Here is a 9,403-nt window from a genome sequence, read left to right as displayed (position 1 = left end):
GTGTCTGCTGCTAGAACTCTGTGTGGCATTGACCTGGTCTCTAATCTGAGCTGCTGTTAACCTGCGATTTCTGAGGCTGGTGACTCGGATGAACTTATCCTCCGCAGCAGAGGTGACTCTTGGTCTTCCTTTCCTGGGGCGGTCCTCATGTGAGACAGTTTCTTTGTAGCGCTTGATGGTTTTTGCCACTGCACTTGGGGACACTTTCAAAGTTTTCCCAATTTTTCGGACTGACTGACCTTCATTTGTTAAAGTAATGATGGCCACTCGTTTTTCTTTACTTAGCTGCTTTTTTCTTGCCATAATACAAATTCTAACAGTCTATTCAGTAGGACTATCAGCTGTGTATCCACCAGACTTCTGCACAACACAACTGATGGTCCCAACCCCATTTATAAGGCAAGAAATCCCACTTATTAAACCTGACAGGGCACACCTGTGAAGTGAAAACCATTTCCGGTGACTACCTCTTGAAGCTCATCAAGAGAATGCCAAGAGTGTGCAAAGCAGTAATCAAGGCAAAAGGTGGCTACTTTGAAGAACCTAGAATATAAGACATATTTTCAGTTGTTTCAGACTTTTTTGTTAATTATATAATTCCACATGTGTTAATTCATAGTTTTGATGCCTTCAGAGTGAATCTACAACTTTCATAGTCATGAAAATAAAGAAAACGCTTTGAACAAGAAGGTGTGTCCAAACTTTTGGTCTGTACTCTCTCTCTCTCTATATATATATATATATATATATATATATATATATATATATATATATATATATGTCAATGACATATATACTGTATCAGGGGTGGATTAAGGGTAGCCAGGGCCCGGGGCAGTTCAGACTCTGTGGGCCCCCCCGTCACGTGACAGGGGTCACGATATACCTGAAATAGATTATTCCAGAAAAATTGTTGCTGAGTGAAGCTATAACCTGTCAAACATCCATTGATCTAGTTAATTTACCCTTCATTTAGGAAGAGAAAAAAAATAAAAAATTTAAGCCATAGTATTGAACAGTCCAATTTTAATCTGTAAACAAGATTGACAATTTTCACAGGTTTCTCATCAAAAGTGCAACTTAAACAGTGGAAAATACATTGAAATTGTCACATTCCTATTACAATACAGTCATATCAATGACAAAAGTGTAAAATGCATAACTTATATAAATATTACTTATACACTCACATTTACCAGAAACTATATATTCAAGTATCCTCTGAAAATATCTAAAATCAAGCACAGCACCATTAGTTTCAGGTACATCAGTACTACGCCATGTTCCAAATTATTATGCAAGTGTTCTTTTTCAGTGTCATAGGGGGGGTTTTTTTGTCAATGAAATACATGGATGGTATATATTAAGTGACTTATTACACTGACTGTCATTTGCAACGACCATTTAGGAAAATCAGAGAAAAAGAACATTTGCATAATAATTTGGAACATGGTGTAATACAGTACACAAAATACCATATACCAAACACTAGATAAAGTCTTTGATACAAGTAAAAGTAATTCACAAAGTCTGATGAAAGCCAGTATTCAAATATATTATCAGGATGCTTTTCCCACAGTAAACATTCCCCCTCCCTCCTTATTTCTATATGCATTATAATCATCTCTTCCTGCTTTGGGTAACATAACGTTTTTAATTTATGTGTCATCGGAATGTAAAACCCTCAATAAGCCTTTTTTTTAGACTAAATTAACACAATTTTTTCCTGCATTTCTTTGCGCTGTATTCATCAATTATTTTGGATACGTCAAGGGTTTTCAAAAGTTTGCATTCAATGCTTAAAAGAGAAAGGTGGTTTAACCGCTCTTGGCCCATTTGGCTCCTTAGCTCATTTTTTATTCTTTTGAGTTTGGAAAAAGACCTTTCGCCAGTACAGTTTGACACCATCATACTCAAATATATCCTGAGTATAATTTCAGTGTTACAAAATGTCTGAGTTAAATTATGTTCGTGTAGAAGTAGGAACAAATTCAGTTCAGACAATTCGTTTTTTGCTGTCTTATCTCTTATAAAGGAGGTGGATAAAAATTTTGAAAACTGAACTAGCTCTGTTTCGGTTGCACCAGGCATTAGGTCTTCAGGATATGAACAAACAAGATTGCTTCCAGCCTCTTTAATCTCCAATGGAGAAAGTTTTGACAAATTAGACAAAAAGCCAAATTTGGAGCAAACATCTGAATATGCTCCAAGACGTTGGCACAGGCTACTCATTAGATTGTCTATGAGACCAAAAAAAACTTCAGTTTTGAATTTATCCCTTGGGGATAACACAATTGCTTCGGAGTTACCATCATCATACTGACGATTTCTCTTCCGAAATCAATGTACCGAAGAATTATACATATTATGGCCACAAATGTTGACAGCCTCATTTTCATATTTATCAAACTCTTCTCTCAGACTCTTGACAAAGTCTAACAAAGACTGAAGTAAAGCCACAACAGTATTTAAATTTAAACCTGCCTCTTGAAGGGACAAATTGGTTTTATGAAACCGATCCAAAATTGCATGCCATACCACGAGAATAAAGGTTGAATCAAGTTCACTTAACTTCTCACCCAAAGCCCCTGCCTCATTTTTACATGAACTGAAGTCTGGATCTGTAATCATGCTGTGTAAAAGATTACATATTGGCTCGTAACCTTTGTGCAAAGCCAAAACTGCCTCATATCTTGCGGACCACCTTGTGGCAGAAAGCTGTTTTACAACTGGTAGCCCAAGGGGTTTTAATTTGTCTACCAGCACTCTCCATCTCCCAGTAGATGACGAAAAAAAGACATAAAGGTGTTCCAAAACATTGAAAAATCTGAAAATTTCTGGAATACTTTCAGCACAATTTTTCCCTACCAGGTTAAGGGAATGGGCCGCACAAGGAATGAATGTGGCATAAGGAAATACATTCCTGACATGTGTTTGGACCCCATTGTATTTTCCACTCATATTGGCAGCATTATCATAGGACTGGCCACGGCAATCTTTAATATTGATATCATTTTTAGATAGAATACCAACAATCAACTCTGCTATTTGTTGGCCAGTGTGACCAATAACAGGAATAAATTCTAAAAATCTTTCAACAGGTCCAGAAGGCAAAACCTAACGGACAATAAATGTTAGTTGGTCACAGTGAGAAACATCTGGTGTAGAATCCACAGACAGTGAAAAAAATTTAGCTTTCTTCAATTCCTGCACAATAAGTGAGAGGACATTGGTTCCTAAAATCTGTATCAGTTCCTCACACACAGTCGAAGACAAGTAAGATGTATGCCCCCTGCCTTTATTTGCATGTAGCTTTATATGTTCATCTAGGAATTCATCCACATTCGCCATTACTTCCATGAACCCAAGATAGTTCCCATTGTGAGAAGAACCAATTGTTTCATTTTTCCCCCTAAAAGGAAGCCCTCTTTCAGCAAGGAACATTATAACTGAAAGGGATCTCTTTAAGACTTTACGCCAGTATATTTTTTCGCTTTCCATTTGCAAAAGCACCTGACTGTCTAACCGAGATGTTGTCTGTTGTCTGCTCACTACTGACAGGACAGCTTGTTTGTGGATCTCACTACATTCATGCCTAACTAGCCTGTCCTCACCATGTTTCCAATCATTAAAACCATATGTAAATGCACAACGCCTGCTAGAAAACAGTTTACATGGAAAACAGAACAATTTGCCTTGAGATGGTGAATAGCATAGCCAATTTCGTGATGAAATTTCATTAGTTTTGGGGTTTACATGTGTGAAGCATTTTTTATTACAGTACCTATGATGGTTACCAGTGGTAAGCACAGCAGAGTTGTACAAGTCTGCCTCAGAATTTTGGAAAAAAGTAGCTCCTTTAGCAATAAAATATTCTTGCATTTCTTTTGAAATGTGTTCACCCCACAGCCCAATATCTGATGCACACTCTGAAACATCCTCCACCCCTTCCTGAGCATGCTCAATTTCATCCATTACATTTTCTGTCTCTCCATCAGGTTTTTGGGGCAATGTAATTAAAGAATTTGAGTCATCAGATGAGTGACATGGAGTCGGAGATGTATATTTATCACAGCTGTTGTTATTTACATCAGTTTGACTTGGCTCGTCAGATTCTGTAGATTTCCTTTTAAAGAAAGTCTCTAACTTAGGAAATTTGGAAATCTCTTTGTGCATTTGTTGAGTTCTCTGTCGTAGCTCTTTTCTTTTCTGAGCACCCGATTTGTGTAAAGAATGCATCTAGGGGCATAGGATGACACAGTGTAAGAGAAGGAATCATTTAGTAAACTAAACATTGATGCTGTGTCAGCCTGTGTGTGTTTTTTGGGAAGAACTTACAGTTTGGCTGGTACTTTCCAGAGGAAGCGCACAATGGTATGTACTTGAGTATTGAATACCTAAAAGAAATAAAGCAAGAACTATAAGGCCAGTTTCACATCACGATTTTGTGGCTGTCCGTGGGGATCTGAGTTTTTGCAAGATCCCACAAACAGCCACAGATCCACACGGATCCCTGCATTCAGATGGCAAATAGCCACCTGTATCTGAGTCTATGCAGGTTCCGTGTGGATCCTGTGGTCCCTGTCTCTCCCTGCTCCTGCCTCCTTCATCTTCTTCCCTCCTCTCCTTTATCCTCTTCCCTGTTCTATTCCCTATCCTGTCATCTGTTTTCTCCCTCCGTGTGTTAAAAAAAAAAATCTCCTCCTGGAGGATACATCACCTTCCGCCGACTCCGGGGATGCCACAGTCTCCATCGAGGCTAAAGGACCTCTGGTGATGTCACAGAGCCGATCACATGACAGGTCAGCTGATCGCCCCTGTGACATCACCAGAGGTTCTTCTCCCCTGATGGTGACAGTTGCATCCCCGGAGCCAGCGGGAAGGTGATGTATCCTCCAGGAGGAGATTTTATTTTTTTTTTAAACAGAAAGAGGGGAGAGAACACGGGACAGGATAGGGAATAGAACAGGGAAGAGTAGCGGGGTGACAGAATAGAATAGCAGGGGGGGGGAGCAGAATAGAGGAGATGGAGGAAGGAGAACAGGGAGGACACGGACAGACAGGGCTCACGGAGCCGACATCAGATCTGAGGTAAACTCTGATCTGATGTCCATAGGCTCACATTTTATCGGTGGTCGGATCGGCACGGATCCGATGCTGTCCAATTTGAGGCACGGACACCAAATCGCAGCAGGCTACGATTTTGTGTCCGTGACTAAATCGGACAGGATCGGATGGTGCAAAAATTGGATGCCAAAAAGCACACATCCTATCTGATCTCCATAGGGGTACATGGGAGCCGAATTCAGATCCGAGTGTATCCGATTTGAAACGGATACACTTGGAAGCTCAGAAATCATGATTTGAAACTGGCCTGAGTTTCTAATATCTGTATACACCTAATGGCTTTGGTGTGTGTACGTGGTATGAGCATACACTTACTAGAAAGTTGCTGGGTCTCTGTTCCTCTTTAGCTTTGTCTTTATCCAGCAGCTTCGTTCTTTGTCTTGCCTCCTGACCCCTTTCCCTTCATTATTCAAGTCATGAGAAAAGTTCCTGTAGATAAAAGACCCCAAAAAGATAACGATAGTGGAAGAACGAGAGACTCAAAAAAATAGACATCACAAAACAATACGCGACGCTCACACAGTGTGCATTTCCCGCGATTTTGTGGGCATGCGTTTTGCGGCCGTGCTCATTAGCACAGTTACCAAAAGTGTGGCACCCCTATGGCGAGGCGCCACAGGGGGGTACTGCACCCCAAGTTGAAGGTGCAGTGCCTCTCTAGTCACAGGTGGAGGAGGGAATTGCAGAGTCTGGAATACAAGGGGAACATTAGCTCAGCAGTATACACCTTTTGTATCTGGGACTGGTTATACAGTAGGTCCTGGGGGCGTGGACCTTAGCTGAGTGGGTGACGTGACACCGGTTGGACCAATGTGCAAGCAAGAATTTTGGACTGGTAACAGGTTAGAATACAGGGCGCTAGATTTTTACAAGTTATTTATTCTGTGTACAGGAGCATAAGGCCTGCGTCTTATAATGCAGCATCAGCGTGTGCACGAGGCCTTACAAATACTGAGGTAACAACTCACCAAATACTCAGCGTGTGCACGAGGCCTTACAGATACTGAGGTAACAACTCACCAAATACTCAGCGTGTGCACGAGGCCTTACAGATACTGAGGTAACAACTCACCAAATACTCAGCGTGTGCACGAGGCCTTACAAATACTGAGGTATCAACTCAACAAATACTCAGCGTGTGCACGAGGCCTTACAGATACTGAAATAAAAGCTCACCAAATACTCAGCGTGTGCACGAGACCTTACAGATACTGAGGTAACAACTCACCAAATACTCAGCGTGTGCACGAGGCCTTACAGATACTGAGGTAACATCTCACCAAATATTCAGCGTGTGCACGAGGCCTTACAAATACTGAGGGACAAACTGACCAAATACTGAACATCTGCACAAGACCTTACAAATAATAAGTTACAAACTCACCAAATACACAACGTGCACACCCACTACCCCTCCATCCTTGTATAGACATGTGAAATACCTCTACATGCTGAATGTTCCCCTCTATGTGGATATTTTGCTTGACTAATGTATGTATGTATGTATGTATGGACTCCATGCATACATGATCCAAGGAAGATGGCCACTTAAGAGTGGCACATGATACAGCATGTACAGCAATTTCACATGCTTTTGTGTTATCCAAGAGGGGGGGCACAGTTTACATGGGGTACATTTGCCCCATGTAGTTTCACGACAGACAGTCCTCTGTCCCGTATTGTCTCCTCACCCTCCCTCACCACTCCACTGATTAAGGGGCCTTTCACATCAGCGGTTTAGCTTATGTGTGGCCATTCCAGCAGGTGGCGCCAGTTCATCCGCCTAACGGCCGACTTGCAGCCCAGATGCGGCAAGCCCCATGCGTTGTCTATGGGGCTTGCGGTCTGGTGTAGCAAGTGCAGTTCTGTCGGGTGCGGCAGATCTGGCACTTACGGCCGCGAAAAAAAAACACAGCTTACAGCGTTTTTTTTTCGCGTCCGCAAGTGCTGGATCTGCCCAGTTAGGCAGACGATCCAGCACATGTGGTGTCACCTGCCGGATCGGCCGCAAACATCAGCTAAACGCTGATGTGAAAGCAGCCTTAGTTAAGCCTCTTTAACATCATTGATTCTTTCAAATTGCGGCAGATCCAGCAGATTTACCACATCTGCTGCCTAACGGCTGCACTTGCCGCACACATGTGGCAAGCCCCATGCATTGTCTATGGGGCTTGCGGTCGGGTGCGGCAAGTGCGGTTCTGCCAGATGCGGCAGATCCGGCACTTGCATTCGTGAAAAACAACGTGGTCAGCAGCAGTTTTCCTTCACTGTTGCAAGTGCTGGATCTGCCGCATCCGGCAGAATTAAACTTGCCACACCCGACCGCAAGCCCTATAGACAATGCATGGGGCTTGGCACAAGTGCGCCGGAAGTGCGGCCGTTAGGCAGCAGATGTGGTGAATCTGCCGCAATTCGAAAAAAATTCAGATGTGAAAGGGCCGTAAAGGATCAGTCACACACAGCGATATCGCTGGCGACATTGCTCCTGCGTCACGGCTTGAGCGACATTGCCAGTGCATCGCTGCATGTAACAGGACGATTTCAACCCTGATAAGTTGGTGGTCGGAGTTGACAGGTTTCTGTGCATGTTGGGGATCCTGGCGATATCAACTCCAGCAACCTGGCGCATCGCTGCGTGTGACACCGCAATAGCGATCTAAGAGGCAACTCTGCAGAGGAAGTGCCATGATAAAGATAGCTACCGGAATCGCCCGCAGGATCGCTGGATCACTGAACGCAGCTCTGCGCGCAACATCACAGGAGAGTCTTCAGCGACTTCTCCTCAGCGATATTGCAGCGATGTGCGCGTTCATGAGATCTCCAGCAACATCGCGGCGTGCAACGGGGCCTTTAAGCTGGGTTCACACTTGCAGACGCTCCACAGCGTTCTGTGGAGGGCATCTGCAAGATGTCCGCAAGCCAACCGCAGGCCCATCTGTATCATGGGACGCACGGTGTCTGCAGATGGCTGCAGACAGCCACACGTTCCCATTGCCGGCAATGAGTGATTTGTGCGCATGCGGATGCTTGCGCACAAATCACATACTCTTGAGAACACGACATGTCACATTCTCAGCGTGGACGAGAGTGTGTGATTTGTGCACAAGCATCCGCATGCGCACAAATCACTCATTGCCGGCAATAGGAACGCGCAGCTGTCTGCAGCCACCGTGCATTCCATGATACAGATGGAGCTACGGTGGGATTGCGGATGCCCTCCGCAGAATGCTGCGCAGGCATCAGCAAGTCTGAAGCCAACCTGAGTACACAAATCATTTAATTACTTAGGATTCTTTTTTTTTTCTTTTTACACTCAGTGAGTGTCTGAGAGACTGAAACTGAGTCCTCTCTGTCATTCAGCAGCCACCAGGAGGTCTGGCTGGCAGCAGACAGTGCACACACAGAGCACTGCCACAGGCAGCTGCTGCAGCAGGGCAGGACTAGTCAGGAGGACTGATCACTCACTCACGTTCCCTGTGCTGCATGTCAGCATTGGGGGATGGACAGTACCTCTCTCCTCAGACTCCCTTTATTGCAGGCTGAGGCGACGGCCCAGGAGATAACAGGAGATGAAGGTCGGCGGGTCACGGGCGGCAATGAGTCACAAGTCTCAGACTCAGTCAGCCTGTCTGCAATTGCCAAGGAAGTGTTTTTCTGCCCTGGATCCTCCTGGAGCAGGACTCAGAGGATCCCGGCAGAATCAAGCAAGCAGCACAGCCAGGAGCAGGTTGTCAGCACTGCAGCAGCCAGCTCTCCTCAGTCTTCAGATCCTCTATGGCCGAGTGAGGTAAGACTGAGGCGGGCTGCGCATCTGACTGTGCCTCACCTCGCGGTCTTTTCAACGTCCTCTGCACGTCGGACTCATACGTCACCACGTACGGTCTCGTCTGTGCAAGAGGAAGAAAGGGGAGGAGCGGAACTGTCAGCCTAAGAGGTCGGTCGGTGCAGTCGTGTGGCGTGCGGTGGCGGATTATAATGGGGCAATTTACTGGCCTGGGCTGTGGGCCCCTTAACCCCACTGGGCCCGGGGCAACTGCCCAAATTGACCTCATTATAATCCGCCACTGTACTGTATATATATATATATTTATATTTACACCTATTCTATGTGTATATATCTATTCTATCTATTCTATTCCAACCTGTTCTATACTTCTATACTGTACGTGGCATCTGCTGGCTTTTAATCTATCTATCTATCTATCTATCTATCTATCTAGCTATCTATCTATCTATCTATGTTTTGAAGATTATTTGGTTTTAAAATGATGTGTAC

The 9,403-nt window shown here is 44.1% G+C and overlaps 1 long non-coding RNA gene across 2 annotated transcripts; it reads right to left on the bottom strand.

Annotated features, from left to right (window-relative positions):
- Positions 1-1,006: 1,006 nt before the first annotated feature.
- LOC141088641 (uncharacterized) lies at positions 1,007-9,017 on the bottom strand. Of its 2 annotated transcripts, XR_012232010.1 has the most exons (4): positions 8,638-9,017; positions 5,443-5,556; positions 4,339-4,397; positions 1,007-4,239 (listed from the first exon to the last, which is right to left on the bottom strand). It is a non-coding gene; the product is annotated as an uncharacterized lncRNA (long non-coding RNA). The 2 variants fall into 2 exon arrangements; XR_012232009.1 differs by lacking the exon at positions 8,638-9,017 and having other exon boundaries at positions 5,443-6,164.
- Between the last annotated feature and the right edge of the window lie 386 nt (positions 9,018-9,403).

The sequence above is a fragment of the Dendrobates tinctorius genome, unplaced genomic scaffold (genome assembly GCF_039654945.1).
Source record: "Dendrobates tinctorius isolate UK_male_01 unplaced genomic scaffold, ASM3965494v1 ptg000040l, whole genome shotgun sequence".
Taxonomy (NCBI): domain Eukaryota; kingdom Metazoa; phylum Chordata; class Amphibia; order Anura; family Dendrobatidae; genus Dendrobates; species Dendrobates tinctorius.
This window is presented reverse-complemented; position numbering and strand designations above follow the sequence as displayed.